This window comes from Convolutriloba macropyga, chromosome 9, assembly GCF_964194025.1.
Source record: "Convolutriloba macropyga chromosome 9, txConMacr16.3, whole genome shotgun sequence".
NCBI lineage: Eukaryota > Metazoa > Xenacoelomorpha > Acoela > Convolutidae > Convolutriloba > Convolutriloba macropyga.
In genome coordinates this window covers 57,916,990-57,940,874 of record NC_134476.1, presented here as the reverse complement: position 1 = coordinate 57,940,874, position 23,885 = coordinate 57,916,990, and the positions used below count along the sequence as shown (strand labels likewise).

The 23,885-nt window shown below is 34.9% G+C and overlaps 1 long non-coding RNA gene across 1 annotated transcript in view; it reads right to left on the bottom strand.

Annotated features, from left to right (window-relative positions):
• LOC142345491 (uncharacterized) overlaps positions 1-23,044 on the bottom strand; it is a 29,044-nt gene extending 6,000 nt beyond the window's left edge. Inside the window, exon 1 of the long non-coding RNA XR_012759331.1 lies at positions 22,944-23,044. This is a non-coding gene — a long non-coding RNA (uncharacterized LOC142345491). The remainder of the gene's footprint in view (positions 1-22,943) is intronic.
• Between the last annotated feature and the right edge of the window lie 841 nt (positions 23,045-23,885).

The following is a 23,885-nucleotide window of genomic DNA, read 5'->3' as shown; positions in this document are numbered from 1 at the left end:
GTAGCAATCGTGTTGCGATTGCAGACCAAACTACTGAGAGTGGATTTCCTTCTCAAATCCAATAGGACTTCGATTGATGAAAAACAGACTAGATTGAATGCAACCTAATTCAGTAACAAGATTCAAGAGAATGAATAATAATCAAAAGTGGGCGATGTGAACAATATGAAATATTAACTATTTAGTCGGCGGTAAAATACTAGTATAATGAAAAGATGACTTTTAGTCTGACAAGGACAAGAATAAATTATTTAGTACAACTTAATGAATATGAACTGAATTAAGGTACAACCGTACCACATATCCTGGGCTGAGCAAAATTTTAAACTGCACAGTTAAAAATTTATGATTATATTAACATATGTACTGATTAGTATAAATAATAAAGATTATGAGCAACAACAGACAAGTGGGTGATGAACATTGGAAAAGTGGCTCGAATGTTGAAATAATTTAGAACAATGTAAACGGTTAATCATTTCCCGTAAAATGTATGCGTGTAAATTAAATTAAATCACATTCGCGATGCGAATCTAGTAAAAGTATAACATCAAAGATATGGCTATATTAGCAACATCAAAATTTAACAAAGAATATCCAACACTAACACAAATTTAATGTAAACATGAAACATGAAATGAATGGAAAAGTAATACTATTCCACGTTTAACTCAACAATTACAAGATTGAAATTTGAACAATTGAACAAATAATGAGAAAGTTTAATTAGTTTTGAGTTAAATTTGATTTTCGGCATCAAAGACGCTCATAATTATCTCCCGTGCATAATCGTCATAACCATACTCCACGGGTGACCATGTTCCCACTGGAGGGGGTGCAGGGGGGCTCACCACTTGCAATTCATAATCCGTATCAGGAACGTGAGGCTGTGCTGCTTCTTCTTGTATAATAGTTTCTATTACTGGATTTGCGGATCGTTGTTTTTTAGATACGGGTGCAGCTGCATCGTCACTCAGGGAGCATACCGAACTTTCGAATCCGTAATATTCAGGCGCGCGGCGATTACGTTTAGTATTTGAAGTTGATGGAGAGGCAACTGAAGATGTCGCAGAGGAGGCAGCAACTGATGATGCATTAGAGGTGTTCAGTGTCGTGGATGCTGTTCGGGAACGTTTGCCTCCTGCTTGTGGTTTTCGGGGTTTTCTAGACGCCATCGCTTTCGAGATGTTGCTGTTTGCAGACGAGACTCCCGATGCTCCATCAGACTGATTATGGCGATGACGGATCCTAATTTCTCCGCGAAATTTTTTCTTCAACTCTTTTGTGTGTTGCGCGATCTTTTCCTCGGTCGGTTTTTCATACGGCAAAGGTCGACGTTTTGCATACTCCCATAAATCAGTATTACGTCCGGCACGAGTGCCGAACTTAGCAATATCGCTATTGCGTACACTGACTTCCGGTACTCCTGGCTCCTTGATGACTGTAGTTGTGTTGGAAGTACGGACCACTGTACTGCCGGGGGCCAGAGTTTCCCAGAGTCCGCGAAGATCTCGTTTCGAGCGCTTCGTTACCTTCCGGGCCAACTTTAGGTCAAGTGATTGCTCTGTCCGCGGTATTGGGTTGTCCAATTTTGGGTGCAGGATGAAGCGGGAGACAGACTTGTTGTGATCGCCATTGTAGCGACGACCCGCGTCTACCTGAGCCCTCTGCATGGCCTCGTCAATCAAAATGTCGCTGCGATCGCCCGTTACCCATCCATTTTCGTCTAAGTAGTCCTCAACCGGGACAGTATCAGCGTCTAAATAGTGGTGAAGAATGTTCTCATATGAAAGATTAGATGATTTAGGTGTTGTACTTAAATTACTTAGTGGTGTATTTGGCTTTCTTCCAAAATGTGCTTGGAAAGGTGTTACGTTTGTTGTCTTTTGTTTACAGATACGTAATTGATATACAATTGACCTAATTGCTTCTTTAATTGTAAATGTATTATTTCTAGTGTCTAATTTCATGCAGCCTAATCGTCTTTTAGTAGTTTGTATCAAGCGCTTTACTAATCCTATAGCTCTATGATCATTTGCTGGGGCAGTGATAATGTTAATATTATAATGTTTACAAAAGTTTTTAACTTTATAACCTATTAAGCAACGTGCGTGCTTGATCTAATCTGATGTTTCGAGGGACACCGTGAATTTGAATGTAATCATCAAGAAATTTAATAACATTAGGTCCATTAGCTTTATCAACTACTTCTACAGAAGGATATTTAGAAAAATGATCAATACATGCAAGAAAATAGATATCTTGATCATTTTCATTGGTGATGGGGCCTCCAAAGTCAATTTGTATTTCTTCATTTGGTTCTGTACATGGCAATAAAGGTTTCCATTTAGACGCCGGAATAACAGGTTTAAGATTCTTACTAATATCAGTGCAAGGCTTGCACGTGGCCGCTTTATTCAAAATTTCTCGATGCATATACGGCCAGAACGCGTATTGCCCGAGCGTTATCATGCCCCAACTTCCTGGGTGCGTTAAGTGGAGGCTTTCCAAGACCGCGTCTTGAATTGAGTGTGGAATCGCAACGCGTTCGTCCACACAAACACATCCCGAGCGGACATGTAAATCCCTCCAGTATGAGAAGAGGTAAGGATTCACTTCCTTACACCTTTGGGGGTCGTTTTGGAGAACGCAGTCGCGTACTTCTTTCAGAACAGCGTCCTTACTAGTGAGGACTGCTAAATATCCCTTTGTGAAAAGTTGTGTCAGATTATTCTCAAGGACCTCTTCTTTTGACAACTCTAAGTTGGGGGAAGTTTGTCCGTCATTTGATGAGCGGGTGGTATTGGAATTGGAGGTAGATTGGAATGTGACCCGGCTGTGTTTAGGGGGAGTTTGCGGATTAGATGCAGAGCTGCTCATTTTGTGATTACTGATTGAAAGGCTATGTGATGTATATGAGGGGCAATTGAATTGAGACTGGATTTGAACTGGTTTTGTATTGCTGGTAGAGAGAGAGAGAATGGAATTGTGCTGCGTTTGCAGAATTTTCAAGAAGCAACTGAGTTGTATTTCGATTAATGGCAGAAAGCAATTGAGAATTGTTTCTTAAGCGAGGATGCGAGGCACGTGTGGAATTTGTGTGAGGAACGCTGTTAAAGTGCTGTGATTGACAAGTTTGTGGTGTGGTATTTACATAAATTGCTGCAATCGCGTCACGAATGCGGGTAATTGTTGCTACCGCAAATTCCTTGTCATATTTGTTTGTAACTTTTGCTTTTTCATTTGGTTGACGAGAAATATAATCTACCAGCCCCATTTTTGCACCGGATATATGTTCAATGTTAAAGTCAGAAGGTAAAAGACGATCAATCCAGCGTGTTAATCTACTATTATAAGATTTGTTTGATCTATGTTTTTTCATAATGGATAGTAAAGCTCGATGATCTGTGATAATTGTGAAAGATTTGCCAAATAAATAATATTTAAAATATTCTACAGACCACACCACACCTAATAATTCGAGTTCATTAATAATATAGCGTTCCTCATTAGAGTTGAGTAAACGAGACGCGAATGCAACTGTCTGCCATCCTGAAGGCGAACGTTGTTCTAATGCTGCTCCCAAACCCGCTCTTGAAGCGTCGCATTTGATCCGCGTTTCCAAGTGAGGATTATAGTGTGTATTTTCTGTAGTGTTTGCAACTTTATCTTTAATTGCTTGGAAATGTGTATCATGTTTAGTGTTCCAAATGAATTTTGTGTTCTTTTTTAATAAAGGACAAAGGGGATGGCACAGTTGAGACAAATTAGGAATAAACTTTCCGAGGTAATGGACAGCACCTAAGAAGGATCTAAGTTGTTTTAAATTTTTAGGTGCTGATAGTGAAGCGATTGCGGCTGTTTTTGACTCAAGTGGAGCTATTCCTGATTGACTAAACTTATGACCCAACCATTCTATTTCGGTCTTTGCAAAATGAAATTTAGGTAAGTTAATTCGTAAGTTATCCTCGTCTAATTTCTTTAAACATTTATAGACAAGTTTTAAATGGTCATCTTTAGAGCCACGACTAACTACTATAATATCATCCAAAAAACAGTAAGTATTTTGAAGTCCGACTAATTTATAATCCATCACTTTTTGGAAAGCTGCTGGCATATCGGTGAAACCGTAGAAGCCCGTAATAAAACGGTATTTTCCAGTTTTCTCACCGCTAATGATATGAAAGTTACAATGTTGAGCCGTTTCCGGATCTAATTTAAGCTGACTGTATGCGTGCTTCAAATCCAGTGTTGAATAATACGCTGTTTCTTGTGATGCGGATGTATTTAAATTCTGTTGAATTGTGTCAGTCAAATTATCAATATTTGGCATTTGGTATTTGTTTTTATGAATAGATTTATTTAAGATTTTGGAATCTAAAGCTAATTTAACTGTTTTATCTCTTTTAACTGTAATGACTATAGGAGAAATGCAATTTTTATCTGAACAACTGTTTAATTTTATGATGTGTTTTTCATCAAGTAGTTTTTTAAGTTCTATATTAACAAGTGGTTGTAAATTAATTGGAACTCGTCGTCCTTTTTGATGTGTAGGTGTAAATTCATTAAGGAATGTCGACTTTACTGAATGTTTTAAAGATTTACCGACAAGGGTGATGAGGTCTGGAAAATCAAAAGAGATCTGCCTCTTGATTGGACATTGATTTTGATCAATATTAGCAACTTGTTTCAATTGTATAACAGAAAGGCCTAGCTTTGGGAATAGGTCTCGTCCAATGATGGGTCGGTGACCATCTTTCACGACAGTGACATCAATGTCCGTGGCTATCCAGTCATTACACTTTATTGATGTGTTGATTACACCTACAATCTTGATTATATCGTTTGAAAAGGTTTTCAAATCATGTATTTCGGGTGACTCCACCCAATAGCTTTCGTTGCAATCTGACACCACTGTGTCCGCCAGACTTTTATTGACAATAGTGCATACGCTGCCCGAATCCACCAATGCTTTTGTGTATGTATTTCCAATACAAATGTCGAAATTTACAGGTTCTACCTCACGTGTATCGTTTTTGATGGAAATCGCAGCTACACAGTTATCGTTATAGTCATCGTAATCAGAATCATAATTAGCATCGTAAATACTTTTCTGCTGTAGGAGTTTGCTGATGTCGTTAACTTGTTCTGCCGCCGTTGTTGAAGTACCTACTGTAGCCGCTTCAGAAACCGAGTCATCTACATAGTTTACTCTAGGTTTCAGTTTACTAGGTTGTTTTGGTTTGCGACAAATTTTTGCAAAGTGATTAGCGATTCCACAATTTTTACACGATTTTCCACGTGCAGGACAAATTTGTCTATGAGAGGGAGTCCAGCCATAGCCACAATTTGGGCAAATCGTAGGTTTGACAAATTGATTTGTCGGTGCTCGGGTTCTATTCCACGATCCTTGGACACTATTTATTGATTGACTTGAAATTTCATTTGTAGTGTTGGGGATGGAAGTTCCAGAAATTTTCAATTGGTTTTGTATTCCCATTTCAATGTTCACTGCCACCTCGAGAGCTTTTTTAGCCGTCCGTGTCTCTTTGAGTAGTTCCCGTTGAATTTCACCATCTTGCATATTAGCAATAGAGACATCTCGGATGATCGATTCTTCGTGACTTCCCAAATTGCAGTTTAGAGACAACTCTCTAAGACACCCGTAGAACTATTCCACCGGTCCTCCTTTCATTTGTTTCCGAATGAGAAACGTGTATCGATCAAATGTGATATTTCTTTGCTTCGTGAATACACCATCAAGGCAATCCCAAAGGATTTTTGTTGTCACTCTATCTATCTGGATATTCGGTTCTTGTGAACCGAATATTCGTCTCCCTTCTGTTCCCAAGCTGAGATATATTAGAGAGACTGCTTTACTATCACAGTACTTCCAAGGTTTTTCTCCACATAGTATGCCAACCAGTTCTATTTTTTGACATCTATTGAGCCACGAAATTTTAAGTTGCTCGTTTCTAGTACGACGGTCTCGTTCACTTTGAGCTGTGCTATTTTTGATATCAGCTTCGTAAATGGGTTCTGGAGGTAGAGTGACTTTTTCCGGAGGATCTTCAAGGAGAGTGTCAATTGATATTCCTTCTTTAGCCATGATAGCCAGTTTTAACATAATCTGCCATCTCTCCCATCGCAATGGAGGTTCGAGTGTTGGTTTGTCCCAAAAGGGTTCGATTCCCAAGAGTGCACGTTCTTTAGTTGCTGACTGCTCCATGTGATATCTCTGACTGTAGAGATATAATTTTGTGTCACTAATCCCCTTAGATTTAGTTGAATGGATTCGAGGCGCGAATCCAACTTTTATTGAATTAGTGGATTACCACTTTTAGAATTAGTAGCAATCGTGTTGCGAATGCAGACCAAATCACTGAGAGTGGATTTCCTTCTCAAATCCAATAGGACTTCGATTGATGCAAAACAGACTAGATTGAATGCAACTTAATTCAGTAACAAGATTCAAGAGAATGAATAATAATCAAAAGTGGGCGATGTGAACAATATGAAAAATTGACTTTTTAGTCGGCGGTAAAATACTAGTATAATGAAATGATGACTTTTAGTCTGACAAGGACAAGAATAAACTATTTAGTACAACTTAATGAATATGAATTAAATTAAGGTACAACCGTACCACACTATTCTTGGCTTCGTGTACCTCGTTTTGATGTTATCTTACCAAAAAGGTTTATGTTTTCAAACGTTTGTTTGTTCTGGATGCTATGAAGAGTCCATTTGAGTTCTTTCAACTGAGTCACAGCCAAAAAAAACAACTGTCAAAAAACAAATCCTGATTATAGAGGCAATTAGGCTAATTTGATTTTCAGGTTTTTTATTGCAGTATTTTAATTTTCTCTGAGCTTAAACATTGTGAGAAATATGTAAAACTGTCTCTTAGCAAAAAGTTCTAGGTGGAATTTCACTACTATGTGTTTTGCTAAATGCCACTATTGTCAATAAAAACTATTGTATTTAGCATGATTTCTATCTTCATGAATGTTTGTATCCTCTATAACAATAAATGATAGAATCATTACGTACAAGAAGAAGTTTCTTTTAATTGATAATCATATAGCAAAACCTTAATCTTTATTAAAGCTTTATTGATCTGCAATTTACGCTATGAAAAACAAATCAGCGGTCTCACAGGTAGTATGAAAACATTTTTTCTCGGCTCTCAAAAAAGGAATCCCTAACGGAACTGCAAAATAACAAAGGTATGAAAAGAAACGTTTTCCACGTTAACTTTGCTTTTTATTTGAAAGACTTAAAGTAAAACAATGCCTAGCTGACATAAAAAAGATTTAGACTATGCAAAACAAAGTTTTGTAAGACTTTCCTGTCTAACAAATGTTTATGTACAAGCTTATGTTTCTTTACTACTTTAACACATTTGTACTTTTAGGACCTCAATTGTTTGCCTGGAGGAAACTCATAAGAGAACGGACAAGTACTCACTTCTTGCATTTATCGGAAATATCGTTCTGATAGGTTAAATGCTTACTCTTCTTGATACCATAGCTTTATGGAGTAACGAAGTTTTGCGTTTGCGTTAATGAATACTAAGGTTTTAAAAATTTATGAATTACTTAAGTAACATACTGAAATAATTCAAATTGACACATAGCTTTAAAAGCTACTGAGTGAATTCTGTGAAAAACAAATTTTTCATGACAAACACAAGTTGTCGCACATGTATTCAGAAAACACTAGTACATACTTACGTCTATGGTTCAGGTTGAGCCTTTGAGCAAAAACATGTTTGTTATCTATTAAAAGAAAACGTGAGCAGAGGGTTTCTTATCGTTCCTCAAAATAAACCACGTCAAAACTAAGCAAAAACAATAGTATTGTACAAATAACGTGATATTGAACGTACGACTTAGAACAACTTACTATATAACCTAGAAGCAATTGTAACCATGGAAGTCAAACAATAAGGCCAATAGGTGATTTTAAATAAGTTTGATTTGTCCTGTTTATTCAATTGCTTCATTTAAGTTAACGTTATACTGGAGCACACTGTGGATCGAAATGTATTCCGTACTAAACAATTGCAAGCCTATGTACTCACTCTCTTTTTATCTCAACGTTTGCTGCAACACAGTAGAGTTTTCTCATATACGCATTCTTGATCACAGACTAAAGAATACTTAAGCAAACTAATAAAAGTGCTTTTACCCGAAAATATTATGAAAGAATTTTGCAGAGCAGACTGAACTTCTCACAAAAAAGGTACCTTTATTCAAAAAAAATCAAGCGGTCAGGTTGAATTTTTGTTTCAACCGGTGACTTGTAAGAGAGCTGAAGTGAAAAAAGCCGATTTAAAAGAGAGTCGACATTTTATTTAAATTATTAATTGATAAATTAAGATAAATTTTGTGGCCAATTAAATTGGCTTCTCAAATGAGACTAATAAGTTTTTCACCAATCATAACCGAGTATTTGAGAAAAAAAAGTTTAGTATCTCCCAGTATAGACACTAAAAGCAAATTAAAAATTAATTATCTTGAAACCATCGCGGGCCATGAACATGCCTCAGCGGCTCTTGGGACTTGATATGAAACTATCATAACCGAACATGAGACCAATTAACCCACTCAGGTATTTTTCTTAGTCATCAACTAACAATTTAGGGTAATTAACAGCAACTTTTTGATTTCGGCTCTACTTATATCAATACAATTTGCGGCGTTTTCTAACGTTAGCTCTTAATAACGTCGAATCTCTTGCGCGTATCCGTTTCAACATTTTCGGAACAACAATTTACGGCTTGGGGATCCTACTCTACAGCAAATTTCTGACTTTCTACTAATTTGAACAGGCCGAACACCGTTTCCTGTTTCACTGACGTGGATAATGTTGAATCAACAAACGGTATTTTAAAGGAGTGGTTTTGCAGCTACTAAATTTTGGATAATGAGCATACACAATGAAGTTTAATAATGCACAGCATTTAAAAATAACAGGTTAAAAATGGAAACAGTTCAATACTGAAAACCAACGTCTAGTTCATAAGCTTTAATCAACAAGATCTTTTCAGTTCTAGTTGTTATTGTCACATGAACACCTCACACTTTCATCGAATCTCATTCTTTTCTGGAAAATTTCCACTGTGAAGTACACATCCTCCAACTACACGATGGCTCCTCTTTTGTAGAGCATTGTTAGACGATGGCTCAGTGCTAAATTTCTGGAAGTTTTCTTCAATTTTTGAGTTTTCTTCGAGAAGGCTGGGGAATCGTTCTAAGATGGAAGATATCACAGTCTTGCTGTTATCATCGGATGTGGATGATGTAGTATGATCAATTTTATTGTGAATAGTGGTTAGTTTGGTTTCATTTCTACATGATTCGAGCTTTTTCCACAGATTTTCCAAGTCTTCTAAAGCAGCGAAGTAATCTTTATGGCTCCTGAAGAGGGGGTACACTTTCGAAATCGTAACTGCGCAAAATGCTCTTGATGTCCATGGGAAGTGATTCTATGTCAGAAGTCAAAGGATTGGGTATATGCTGAGAAGTTACTTCAGTTTCCGGGTGGCTGAGTTGTTGATAAAGTCTTCTTCTTCGGTTATATTAGGTAATGTAGTAACAAAATCAATAAATTTTTTGGGTATGAGGCAATGATCGAAGGTAGTCCAGCATGAAATTGAACTGTCATTCCTTTGTTGTATGAAGGCAATATTGTTTTCATAACGAGTCTGATAGACAATTGTGCGCTGAAATGAGCCTTCAAATTGCGTTAGGATATGATACATTATAAGTTATAAACAGGCAGTTGAGATTGGGTTTTGGCATACACTAACTTAATGGAACACCAGTCAAGAATGAAAGCGCTAAAATGTTATTTTGAGAAGCAAGTTATTCAGTTAAAAGTAAATTCAAACTATTGGCTGGGACGTTAGCATTCGTTCTATTGGCCTAATTAGCTAAAAAGTTTCCAATGAATACCTATAATAATTCGAGGAGGCCTCAGTTGTTAAATCTGTTAGACTAATTCTTATAGGTTTTCATTCGTAAAATGGATTGAAGTTTCTCCTAAGTACCTCGGACATTGACATTTCACGGTTTTGATCTGATTGCTAGGCATAAACCAGAAGAATTGCACTGTGCGTGTGAGAAGTTCAGTCTGCTCTGCAAAATTCTTGCAAAATATTTTCGGGTAAAAGCACTTTTATTAGTTTGCTTAAGTATTCTTTAGTCTGTGATCAAGAATGCATATATGAGAAAACTCTACTGTGTTGCAGCAAACGTTGAGATAAAAAGAGAGTGAGTACATAAGCTTGCAATTGTTTAATACGGAATACATTTCGATCCACAGTGTGCTCCAGTATAACGTTAACTTAAATGAAGCAATTGAATAAACAGGACAAATCAAATTTATTTAATTCACCTATTGGCCTTATTGTTTGACTTTCATGGTTACAATTGCTTCTAGGTTATATAGTACCTTGTTCTATGTCGTACGTTCAATATTACGTTATTTGTACAATACTATTGTTTTTGCTTAGTATTGACGTGGTTTATTTTGAGGAACGATGAGAAACCCTCTGCTCACGTTTTCTTTTAGTAGATAACAAACATGTTTTGCTCAAAGGCTCAACCTGAACCATAGACGTAAGTATGTACTAGTGTTTTCTGTATACATGTGCGACAACTTGTGTTTGTCATGAAAAATTTGTTTTTCACAGAATTCACTCAGTAGCTTTTAAAGCTATGTGTCAATTTGAAGTATTTCAGTATATTACCTAAGTAATTCATAAATTTTTAAAACCTTAGTATTCATTAACGCAAACGCAAAACTTCGTTACTCCATAAAGCTATGGTATCAAGAATAGTAAGCATTTAACTTATCAGAACGACATTTCCAATAAATGCAAGAAGTGAATACTTGTGCGTTCTCTTATGAGTTTCCTCCAGGCAAACAATTGAGGTCCTAAAAGTACAAATTTGTTAAAGTAGTAATGAAACATACGCTTGTACATAAACATTTGTAGACAAGAAAGTCTTATAAAACTTTGTTTTGCATAGTCTATATCTTTTTTATGTCAGCTAGGCATTGTTTTACTTTAAGTCTTTCAAATAAAAAGCAAAGTTAACGTGGAAAACGTTTCTTTTCATACCTTTGTTATTTTGCAGTTCCGTTAGGGATTCCTTTTTTGAGAGCCGAGAAAAAATGTTTTCATACTACCTGTGAGACCGCTGATTTGTTTTTCATAGCGTAAATTGCAGATCAATAAAGCTTTAATGAAGATTAAGGTTTTGCTATATGATTACTAATGAAAAGAAACTTTTTCGTGTACGTAATGATTCTACCATTTATTTCTATAGAGGATACAAACATTCATGAAGATAGAAATCATGCTAAATACAATAGTTTTTATTGACAATAGTGGCATTTAGCAAAACACATAGTAGTGAAATTCCACCAGGAATTTTTTTCTAAGAGACAGTTTTACATATTTCTCACAATGTTTAAGCTCAGAGAAAATTAAAATACTGCAATAAAAAACCTGAAAATCAAATTAGCCTAATTGCCTCTATAATCAGGATTTGTTTTTTGACAGTTGTTTTTTTTGGCTTTGACTCAGTTGAAAGAACTCAAATCGACACTTCATAGCATCCTGAACAAACAAACGTTTGGAAACATAAACCTTTTTGGTAAGATACCATCAAAACGAGGTACACAAAGCCAAGAATACTTATTAACACATTGAAAAGTAAAACACTAATTTCCGAAAATTTTGAATACTTTAAACTTTGAACTTAATGTACTTTGGATAGCAGGGTTTTAACACTTTTTCCAAAATTGACCAAAAGAATGTAGAAATGTACTTGTCAGTTTGACGATGGCATCAAAGCGCCTAATCTGGTTTCTACTGTCTGTGTTGACGGTTGTTATGGTAGGAAAAAATCAAAGTTAGTTGTGTTAAATGTTACCTAATGTGGTCATGACTTAAAAATTCTCCATATTAGTTAATTTGCATTATTTAAAGTTCATTAGCCGAACATTCTTCAGAGAAAATTAATAATTTAAGAAGTTGCACTGACCACTCTCGTCAAGATTTACTGGTAAAATATGTCAACACTGCTGATTTCGGAAAATCATGAGTTTTTTTTTGTTCTTTTCTGCAGAAAAAAAAATGCAAAATTATAGTCTTCAGGAACGCTTGTAGAACTCGTGCAGTAAAGATTACATAACAGACCATGTGGATATAGTCTATATAATATAGTTAACTATATCAAAAAGCTTAGTAAAAGCATAAGATTTCTTTCGCTTTTTTGACACATATATAACTGTAGTTTAAATAGAATGTGAGAACGTGTTTCAATTGTTTTGCGTTCTTAACTTTATAACACAATTCAACTATTATGAGGTAATTATCCCTTGAATACTATTTTTAGATCACAAACTCAAATTTAATCCTTGACTTTCAAATGGAGCGATAGGCCAAATTATCACATTTCATTATATTTGGTAATACCAAGTTACACGGTCACCGATTATTGTGTTTTTAGTACTAAAAGTACTCTTTTTTCAAAGTCAATTATCTTTGAATAGTGTTTTTAGATCACAAATTCAGACACAAACTCAAAACTTCCATTTTTATGTAGAATGATTGACCAAGCATTACCATTTTATTTTAATTGCTTATCGAAATCCATACCGCCTCCGTTTGTTGAGTTTTGAATGCTAAAAAACAAGTCTTTTTTATTTGAAAAAGTCTCTTATCCTTGAATACTATTTTAGATCACAAACTGGAATTCGAACTCAATGGTTCAACTTTTAGGTAAAGTGACCGGCCCTGTTTCACAATTCTATTATACTTGCTTATCCAAAGCCATACCGTCTCCGGTTGTTGAGTTTTGAACACTAATAAAGAAGAATTTTGTTTCATATTCCACAAAAAGTACTTCTCTTGAACCATTTGGTGTAAGCAGACGTTGAGAACAAACAAAATTTGTTCACCTAAACACCTAAATTTAAGGTTTTTGTTTGAGCTCTCAAATCCAACAAGACTGTTTCACTTAATTTTGTTGAGAAGCGTTTCATGAGGTTGATTTAATTTTAATTTTCATCAAATAAAAAATGACCAAAAGAATTTCAAGAAAATTAGGAAGAAGTTAATATGACAAAAATTGCCAAATCATGTAGCGCTAAACTTTTAATGAAAAAAGTTCACAATTACAGTCTTAGCAGTGAACACATCCTGAGCCGAAGCTAAGGTTAATATGAAACTCAACTAACACATGTCCTTCTGGCAAGCTATCCCATCAGTTTTCAGTTTTTATAAATTTTGAAACGTAAAGATTCAGAAAAAGTTGTGTATTACCTGAAAACTGAACCAACAGGTAAAACCTCAGTTTTTTGGATAATGTGGGTACACTGTAAATTGTTTGTTTCCATTATGGTACACACTTTTTTTGAAGCAAGCATGTTTGTATAAAGTTGATATTATAAATAGACATAGTGCAACGCAATTGTGAACCAGTCAATGTTTACGCTATACAATCCTTCATATTCGAAATTTTGAAAAAGTTTGCGTTTCATATCTATCAATTGATTTAATTAGTTAAATATCAACCAGATATATCATACCATGGATTTTGTAATTGTTAATTAACAAATTAACATTGAGTTGAAAGTTACTGAGTTAATGTATACGACAAAGTTTCAGCGTGCTTTATATCTTTGAAAAAACTTCAAACACTTAATGATTTGTTGCAAATATTGGCGGGTAAATTCTATCGGTCTGCCTCAATCAGGACAAATTACTTTGAGATAGATAAAAGCTTCTGTTGTTTATGCTTAACGAGTCTCTAGAGATAAGAATTGTTTTCATTTTTTAGAAAAACAGAAACACATTCTTGTAGATAGTTAGTAAAAAATAGGTAAAAATTGAAGATATTAAAAGGAACTAGTAGTAGGTACTAGTGTAACTTAGAACCAATAAGTAGTTGTAGTAGTTAGTAATAGTATCTAGTTGTAGTTGTAGGTAGTACTAGTATGTAGCAGTAGTAGTAGGTACTAATTTAGATAGTAGTTGTAGGTAGTAGTAGTAGTAGTAGGCAGTAGCAGTAGTAGGTAGCAGTAGTGTTGTGTTAAGTTCCAATAAGTTTGCCAGACTGCTTAGCCCAATTATATGTTATAAAGACTCTGCTTCTTTTTAATTTTGGATTCCTTTGAATTTACCTCTTTTCGATGCTCTATGAAATATCGTTACGGTAATCTCATTTTAAAAAGTGGACAGAACAATAAGTAATCCAAAATATTAACACAGGGTTACTGAACGCAGTAAATTTGATACAATAAGACACTGTAACGAACGTTTTTGATTTCTGGTTGCATGAATTGCTCTGGTACCTTACTTGGAGTGTTCAATAGTTGAATTTATCGGAAGCATTCACTGAAGATGCCTTACGCTTTTGTCTAATATTTAAGTCCCAGCACGAAGTATCCATTATTGCTATTACCAATACGCAAACAAAACCTATACATTTCTGAAGCTGTTTCTATCAACCACCCACGGATCCATAGTTTGTGTTTGTTCTTGCTTTATTGATAAAGTGACTAATTAACTTTTAGCGCTTTAAGAAAATTTTAGCACTTTTTACAGTTCCAGTGCAAACTACTCTTCTTATACATCATTACACTTTTTGTCTGATTCAAACTCTTGATAAATTCCTATCATTCTACTTTATTTAACTAAAATGTTCAGCTGCTCCTGCATATCATACTTTTCCCAACAAAATTTTCGGTTTTTTACAGAGTTTATTCTTTTTACTTAGCTCAATTTATTGTTTATCTCTCAACAATTCATCTCAAATATTTTTTTCCTGTAAAAAATCTTGCTCAATCCTAGACGGGTAGCTGAATAAGTGTAGAGAAATCTGTTGTCAAAAAAGCATGCTCAGAACATCAAAAAGTTGTTTTTGTCTTCTGTGTTGCAACACTTTATCATTTTCTTCCCAAGGATTAAAAAACAAAGAGCATCAATTTTTTTTCTGTAAAAAATCTTGATAGTTTTTAATATGGTAGCTAGATAGGAGAAGAAAATTCAGTTTTTAAAAAAAGCATGCTCAGAACATCAAAAAATTGTTGTCGTCTTTAGTTGTGACATTTTGCTTGCCAATATATAAAGGACAGAGTTTATCAACGCTGAAGGTCAAAATCTGTTTGCAAGATATAATTTTATTGGATTGTGGAGACAAGTAATAATGTTATTCTAAACAATTAAATTGCCCTCCAGGGACCTATCTCTGTCTCTCTCGTCTGACTTGTAAGCATATAAATACATAAATACCTAAACACCTTCAGACATATATACATGCATTCCTTTGTATACATATAGAAAAACATACACACATAAAACCAAGAACGTCTTGACAAATACACACATTTACAATTTCTACACAAAAACATACATTTCAATTTATACTCATACAAACATATTACATAACTTAAGCACAGTTATGTATACTTATAAACAAATATACACTTCCATATACACTTTCATTATTATATACATGAATACGCATGATTTTATGCATAAAGTTTTCATTCTTTCATTTCTTTCAAATGTTCGTTCATACATAAAACGTACAATTATGAATACATGCATGCAATCATTAGTACTTGTTTTGATAGAAACATACATAGTTAAACATGTATATAAAAAAATACATGCTTTCCACATCATCCTGCACATTTGCAAAAGTATTGTCAACAAAAACTGCTTCTAACTGCTCTTTGACTTATTTCAGACCATTTCATAAACTGAGTTGCTCCGGTTCTGACTTGGTTGAACAAAATGAAGCCAACAAAAAATCACTTTAGAGTGCTCTTTCATAGCGCAAAATCCATTTCAAACCATTTTAGGACTTTAAAAAATTTTGAAAAATTTTGAAAGTTGTAGGCATCAGGTGTCTCATATAGGATTTTTCGAGTTTTTTTTTTAAAAAAATCAAATTATGATATTCTACGAGTTTAGGATCTATCCAGTTATTGTTTAGTGAATATTGGAACAGCCGTATTTTGCCCAGTGATTGTAGGGTGGTGGGTTCGAACACTACCCCTACAAGAAGTTTGAAGTTTTACCTCTGAAAAAGTGATTTTCTCTAAGTCAAATCAAGTTTTTTTGGTTAAGTTTTGCCAGTGTGGGTGAGAATGCACCCAGGCTGGCAAAAGTTAGCCAAAAAACTTGATTTGACTTAGAGAAAATCAGTTTTTCAGAGGTAAAATTTCTTGTAGGGGGGTGTCCGAACACCCCCCCCCCCCCCTACAAGCACTAGGCAAATTACTATACTACTGAGGAATCTGAAATACTATAAATTTAACCCAATAAAGAACTGACAATTTTACTATGTGACAGACAACTGTCTCGGACAAAATCTGCACTTACAGTGCAGAAATTGGTCTCCGTAATTTTAAAAGAAACTATGAATAAAAAAATAAACATACAGTTGGTAGTTGCTGTTTCTCTTGATGCACAAAACCGTTTAAATTTTTTGTTAAACTTTCCTTTCATTTTCTTGACGAGAGACTTTTTCCAAATGTTCACCTGTCTGGTCGCATCTTTTGAGCTAACAAAGGATATTTTCAGATAGTTTGCAGCCCTTTATTTAACAACTATTAAAGTGTGAACCACTTGTAAAGTTGTTAATCACTTTATTCTGTTTTTGAGTAATTTCCGTGGATGTATGAACTTAAACCGAATCAAAATATCCATTGATAGACTTAAAAGATCTCAGTAGGGTCAATTAGAAGTTATAATGATGTTAAATTACCTTAGTGCTTGTAGTGGCGAAGAAGAAGTCCTGGGCCTTTAATCCTAATTGTTGTACTCATGGGATCGTGTCTTCTTCTTCTTCTTGAGAGATTTTTTAAACTTTTCGATGACGACTAAACGACTAATTTGGCCTCTATATTTGTGTCAATTAAATCTTTCAGACATTCAGAATACATTCCGAGAGTACATTCTGGTTTGCAACTCAAAAAAAGTGTTTTGACGAAAACATGTAAATTGCAAATAACGCGAGCATCGTGCACTCTATGTTCTCTCGTGTGAATAACACAAAAATTATGTTTTTTACTCAATTTCCTATGTAAAAACCGAATTTTCGGCTCATTTTCACCAAAAACTGCTTAAATTTTCACAGCTTTCTCTGGCGTAACCACATGAAGTTTCAATTGAATCACACTATAAATCAAGTGAAAAACATAGAAGTGCTGGCCTGTTCCCTTAAGAGTTTTGTGTGAATGTCAATTAAAAATTTGTATGAAAACAAATGAAATTTTTAAAAAACTCACACGTAAAAATGCATGAAAATTACACGATTTATCGCTTGATTCTCATTGAAAACTCGGATGTTCAAAACTGGGAGGAACTTTTGAATTTTTGAATGAGCTTAATTTCTTTAGCTCTTAGGTTAATTGAAGTTGATGAAGAGTTTGTCCAAAATTGTGCAAAAACTAAATAAGCTTCAAAAATTTTTTGCGCTCACTCTTGGTCTCAATTATTGAGTAGCTCAACAATCAAAATCTATTTGCTTTCAATATATATTTTTTGACCAATTGTGGCTATTAGAAGACCAGACCATCAAAGTCAATAAAAAACAACATCAATATACTTAAAAAGTTTTCAATTTTCGCAAATTAGTTGATTTATGGAGATTAATTAATCAACAGCGTTATGAGAATGGGCTAAAATTGGTCATTATGTTGGCCCAAGCTCATATAAATCCTAATAAATTGATAAAAATAAAACGAGGTTGGTCATTATTAAGAAACAGTCGAATCGTGTTACGTAAAAAAACTAAAATCTACAGAAAACTGCATAGGGAAAATTTATTGTTTAAAACTAAAACACTCCCAAAAAGTTGCAATGTAACAAAACTTGTTGTTATAAAAGACCAACTTCTTCGCAGTAGCTCAGAAAAACTTTTATTTGTTAAACACACGGAAATGTCTCGAAATCTGATTTTGAATCCAATTCTCATTTTGAAGTTTTGAAATCCCATATTTTTGAAATCAAACAAGTAGATTTCAAACTAGTTTGAGCAAAAATTGGAATATCACTAAAAGAGAAAACTTATTCCTTATTTATTAACAGAGATATCTTGGAACACCAAAAAAGTTCAATTAGAATAACAAACAGAAAACCCCAACTTTTCATTAATCTTATGCCCAGTTTCGGTGCCAACTTTTGGAATGACAAAGACTGAATTCAATGAAATGATCACACACCTCATTTTTTAAGGGCTTGTTTTTATGCGTCAGCAGAGGACATGCGTTTACCATGGTACCCATAAAAACTATAATTGGATCCGCTTATATATTAAGCTCACATTTTTCGGCACCCTCGTATAATTCGATTGTCTACCAAAAAGCAACATAGAGGATTGTGTTCTGAAACGTTTTCAGCTTTAGATAAATCTAGTTTTGAAAATGTCTAGTAAATCTCAAATATTAAGTCACACTGCTTAGAAAGAGAATTCAGTATTGCGAAGATAATTATTGGTTACGCAAGACTTCAAATACTAAATTTTGCAGTTTTTGATGAATGTTGAAAAAAAGATGTTTCAAGTACAGGAAACAAATAAATCCAATTTACAATCAAAAAGCTTTTGTTCAAACAGTTACTTGAACACAGGAAGTTGTTATGTCTTTGCCCACAAACTCGCATTTCTATCAAAAAAATTTATTGCGCAAAGCAAAACGGCCATAACCAGAGTCCGGCCGCATTATCGATGCATGAAAAAGCATTGGTATTAAAACGGAGAATCATGGCGATGTGATGAAAGGCATCAAGAAATTTTTACTTTTTAAAGAATTGACCATGTTGCGAGAATAAAAGTCCAGATGGCTACGTACAACTAACGTTATTTACGAATCTCAGATAGCAGAAGCAACAAATTGGCAAGCTTCCAAGAATTATGTGCACAGAAGGAAGAAAATGATGTCGATTATTGAATTAAAAATTGCCAGTGCTCACCTTGCTGTTGAATAATGTCGAACAAAACAGTTGACAGAAACCCAAAGATCGTGAAGATTTGGTTTACCCTTACACTGCAACCCTTATGATTTTTGAGCTTAAAGAAAAAACTACTCTCCTTTCAATCCTTAAAAACCTTTTGGCAATAATATATTTAAAAAACCACATTAAGTAGAAAAAAATTGTGTTTCGCCTTCTGCTAAACATAATAAAATAGAGAAAGTGCAGCGTTGATTCAGCAGAAGTTGCAAAAGCACAATTGTATTTTTTTTAGCTTTTTATGTCAAATTCCCTTGGTTTGGTTTCAACCTCTTTAATATAGGTAGAGATATGCAGCTTCTGATTAATTACATAAAAGCAATCAATGGAGATAATATCCCTACCGATAACCATGCTATGAGAAATCATATTCATTGTGTACTGTATCACCTTCAAAGAGATGATGCCTGATTTCAGCAATAATGTTGCTGTATGCACTGAATTTCTCTATTTCCTGGCAAAACCTTGTTGAAAAACGTTTTGATAGCTTGCAATCAAGTGGAGCTTTATCGGCAATTTTGATAAAGTTGTTGAGAATAAGCAACAAACTGTTCGATACGCCATAATGTGTAGTGAAGTTATCAACGTGTACAAAGCATTTCTTGCAGCACAGACCTTTCGAACAAAACTTATCTACAAAACAAAGCGCTGAATGATAATCGACGTTATCGGAAAAGACTGAAAACGAAGAATTGTGGCAAGAAATGTTTTTTCAAGCATTACGACATTTGGCGGTTGCTCTATAATTTTCAGATCTTCAGATATTCTAGAAAGGACAATTTTTGAGATCGCTCTGCTACGAAATCAAGGTAGTACAAATCGCCTCAATTTTTGCCTTTTTCTGAAAGTTCAACCACGAAATGAGAATAAAATATGAGCCAGTGACCTTGTGAACAAATATGCAATAGATGGTTCAGTTGGCTGGCTTAAACTCATCGGAGTATAACAGCAAGCACAAGTTAAAAGAGTGAGGGATCGCCTCTTCATGTGTAGGTACACGGAGGTTGAAAAAACTAATAATTTCGATCAACTTAGCCTGCTGAAGGTCCAGCAGAAGACCTTGGTCGGTAATTTTTTCCAAAATTTGAACCCGTTTTCTTCCTGGTACCTACAACCACTGCTTCCTCAGATACAAAATGGTCTCGTTTCTGGAGAAAACTTTGAAAATCGTTGCTATTTTGTCGTTCTTGTTTTACTATTATCAATTTACTTAAGTAAAATTTCGATAATCTCCGAGCGAGGACCAGAGGGATTTGCTAATACTTTTTCATAAACAAAACAAATTGACCGAGTCAGAAGATTGGAAAAGACGATTTTTAAATCGTTGGAAAAGAGAATTCAAAAACGATGCATAATTTAGCAGAGGAAGAGAAAAAGATACTTAATAAAAGATTATCACCCACTTCATCTCGGACAGCCTTCCGAAATATTTCCAGAAATATCTTCTCTCTCATTGGCGGTTTCAAATAGCAAGACAGGGCCATTACTTTTTTGTACTACTCATGGTTACTATGTTTCGTTTCCGCTGCGTGGTTCCAAGCTACTAGTTCTTAAAAGCTTCCACATAGAGTGTGAAGCCAGGACAGAATAGTCAAAAGATATTTTTAAAGCAAAAACGTGGTCTAGCATATTTTTAACTAAATAGGACTTCAAATTTTTAGAAATAACGAAATATCATTTTTTGTTGACACCAACTCAATGAGGACAGTTTTTTGTTCCGGAAGGACTAAAGTTGGAGTTCGATTACCGCAAATGTTCTCTGGTCTAGTATCGATTGTCATAATGTTGCAAAAATTTCTGGCAATATTTTCGCTAGCAACAGTTTCCTGGCTAGAAGGTGCAGTTGATACCCGTTTTAAACAAAGAACAGAAGAACACCCTCGAACGGATAATAAAGTTTCATCATTTTTGCCACATCAATGTTTTCATCGCATTTCCAGGCCTGAACTGGCTTTTCTTCATTACAAAAATTTCGTAGCTGCCAGTTTCATGCGTGGTTGCGTGGTTCATTGATGTGCCAAAGTTTTATTTCTAGAAATTTCTTCATTGATAGCAGCGAGTAACAAGTATATTTTGTTTGTGTGGTGCTGCTTTATGACTACTGACTAAATCAGGACTGACATTTTGTTTGGTGGACAATTGTGTTTGACAAACGAGATTGGATCCAGCTTTATTTGACTTTGATGCGTCTTCTGACGTACAAAGTTGAAAAATCAAGCTCAAAGTCCCGCAACCCCTACAAGTCCAGATATAACTACTTCCCTTTTTGTTTTGGTTTGGCAATAACAGAGAAATCTTATAAACCTCTATCAGTGTCGCTTAAAAAAGCATCGACTCTGGGCTTACATATTACAGATCGAGGGAAGGTGTAATTTTCTTCAAGAAAACGGCAGAGGTTGTTTGGATTGGATAGCATTTGCTCTGATAACATTTTCAGGAGCAATAGCTTTGTGACGTTTTATACCGTTGTCAAATTCAGTCAAAAACAAAATTAAATGCAGCCAGTAATTCGTAATTATGCAGCGTTGATTCAACAATCGCAGCAGACTCGGGGCGCGGGAACTACAAAAAGATTCCGCTGTTTGCTCAGAAAAAATCTTGGCTTTTTCTGGAGCAGTTAAAAAATTTTTCTCTTCACCGTATTAAATCAGATTGTCAAATGTTTCTCTCTAAAACAGAGAAAACACTATGTTTTTTAGCTATTGGAATCAATCAAAAACACAACAAAAACTAGGCATAAAAATGTGGTTTTTTTCTGTTTGTGCCCCCCAGTACGTTATGCGCCCCCAAGTTACAGAGCATATGTTATTACATAGTAAATCATCATGTAAAAGTATGGCACGTGCGTCTGGGGGGAAACAATATGCGCCCACTAAGCTGGGGGACACAAACGGAAAAGATCAAAAAATTTTTTTACACGTCCATTCTTTAACCTCGTGTTAATGCAACATTTTAGACACGACAAGGTAAACTCACGTCATCAGTTTTCATTTTTTAAACAAGAAACAAAAACAAAACGATTGAAAATCACCATACGACACAGAAGTTATTTCTACCTCACATGTTGGCAAACAAAAACAAAATTAGAGATTCTCTGTCTTCGACGATTTAAAAATATGACAGCAAGAACAAAACCAACCTTCACTTTTTAGGAACATTTTTTCAAGTAAAAAAAATGGCCCTGCTTTTGACATCTTTATCCATATGGAAAAAAACAAAAGCTGTCTTACAAGCGGTTCAAGAGCCGTAAAGAAATTGATTAACAAAGTCGTATTGTTAGAGGTGACAGTAACATAACCGCGACCGGAAAATCATACGAAAACGGAACAACCGCTAAAAATTGAGGGCTCTACAAAATATTTCAATAGGGAGCAATTCTGTTGTATTCCAGTTGTTCCCCCTCAGGTTAGTCAGTGCATATTATTAGCACCCCAAAACGCAAGTATCATATTTTTAAACAGTGATTTACTATGTAATTGCACGTGCTCTGTACATGGGGGGGGGAGGCATAACGTACTGGTGGGCACATAAGGGAAGATCCATTTCTCTTTTTTCTTTTGCTTCTGGCTTCTGTGTTTCTGATTAAAAAATACAAATTCGCGGAAGTGAGCACACAGAGTTCTCACTATGAAGGTCAATATTATGGCCGTTCGCATTTCTTGTTTCTTTTTGGCACAGACAAGATTCAATTTTCTATTGAACATCTCACTTGTGGTTAAAACTTTTGGCGCTGAATTGTTGTTAACAAAATTTTTTAATACTACCAAATAACTGCTTTTTGGCTGACTTATTTGAAACTGAAGTAAATGCTTTTTATGACATCGAATAATGTGCTTTTGAGTTATATATCGGCCGCTAGAAAAAAATCTAAACAAAGCAAAATTGTGGTAAATATTACCTTGGTAGGGCTTCGGACAATTGATCCTGGGTAAGCAGTTCAAGTGGTAGCAAACTAATTAGTGTGATGTTGTTCTGGCGAAAATTATCAGCCACTATACATTAAAGTCGTTGAATTAGATACCTCTTATTTGAGTTTCTGCAGTTCCCGGCCTGAAAACCAAATGAAAATGAACTCAAAAAATTGTATTGTGTTGTATTTTACCCCGTAAAATTCATGTTCGAAAAATTACCATACTATTTTTGAGTGCACTATCAACGGCATTCTTGTTTTTGCTACATTTAGTTTTGTGTTTTCCCCGTAAGGGTTTGATGATCTTCAATTGAATTTGGTTTAGGAGCACTAATCAACACGGGCCTAATAACCATAGTAGTAGTAAGACCAAATTCACGCTTTCTCACGGGGGGGGGGACGTCCCCCCGTGACGATCTGTGTACACGCTTTGTTACGAGTGGGGACGTCCCCACCCGTGACGATCCGTGAGGTACATTTTTGAGGTCGAAAAATTTTGTCTCTCAATTTCGCCAGAGGGACAAAAACTTGTAAGAATTTTCTCGATTTGTGCCGGGGACAAAACCTGTAAAAGTTTCTCAAATTTGTGGGGACAAAAAATTTTGTCAATTTTGTGCGGTGAGAAAAACTTGAGAAATTTTTGCCAAAATTGTTCGGTTGGCAAAAACTTAAGATTTTTTCCAGCTATTTTGTGCGGGGGATAAAAACTTGTTAAAATTTCACAGTTTTCTGGAAATATTGAAAAACTTGTAAAAATTTTGCAATTTCTTGGGGTCCATTAAGTTGGTTTTAAAGTTTAAAAATTCTTAAACCCTTTTTTAGTCAAAAAAACTATTCATGGGTTTTTGAAAAACATATAACTGACTTACCTTTTCTTTATTTCAATCTCTTGATAAGTTTTATGTAATATATCAACATTTAAACCAAAAT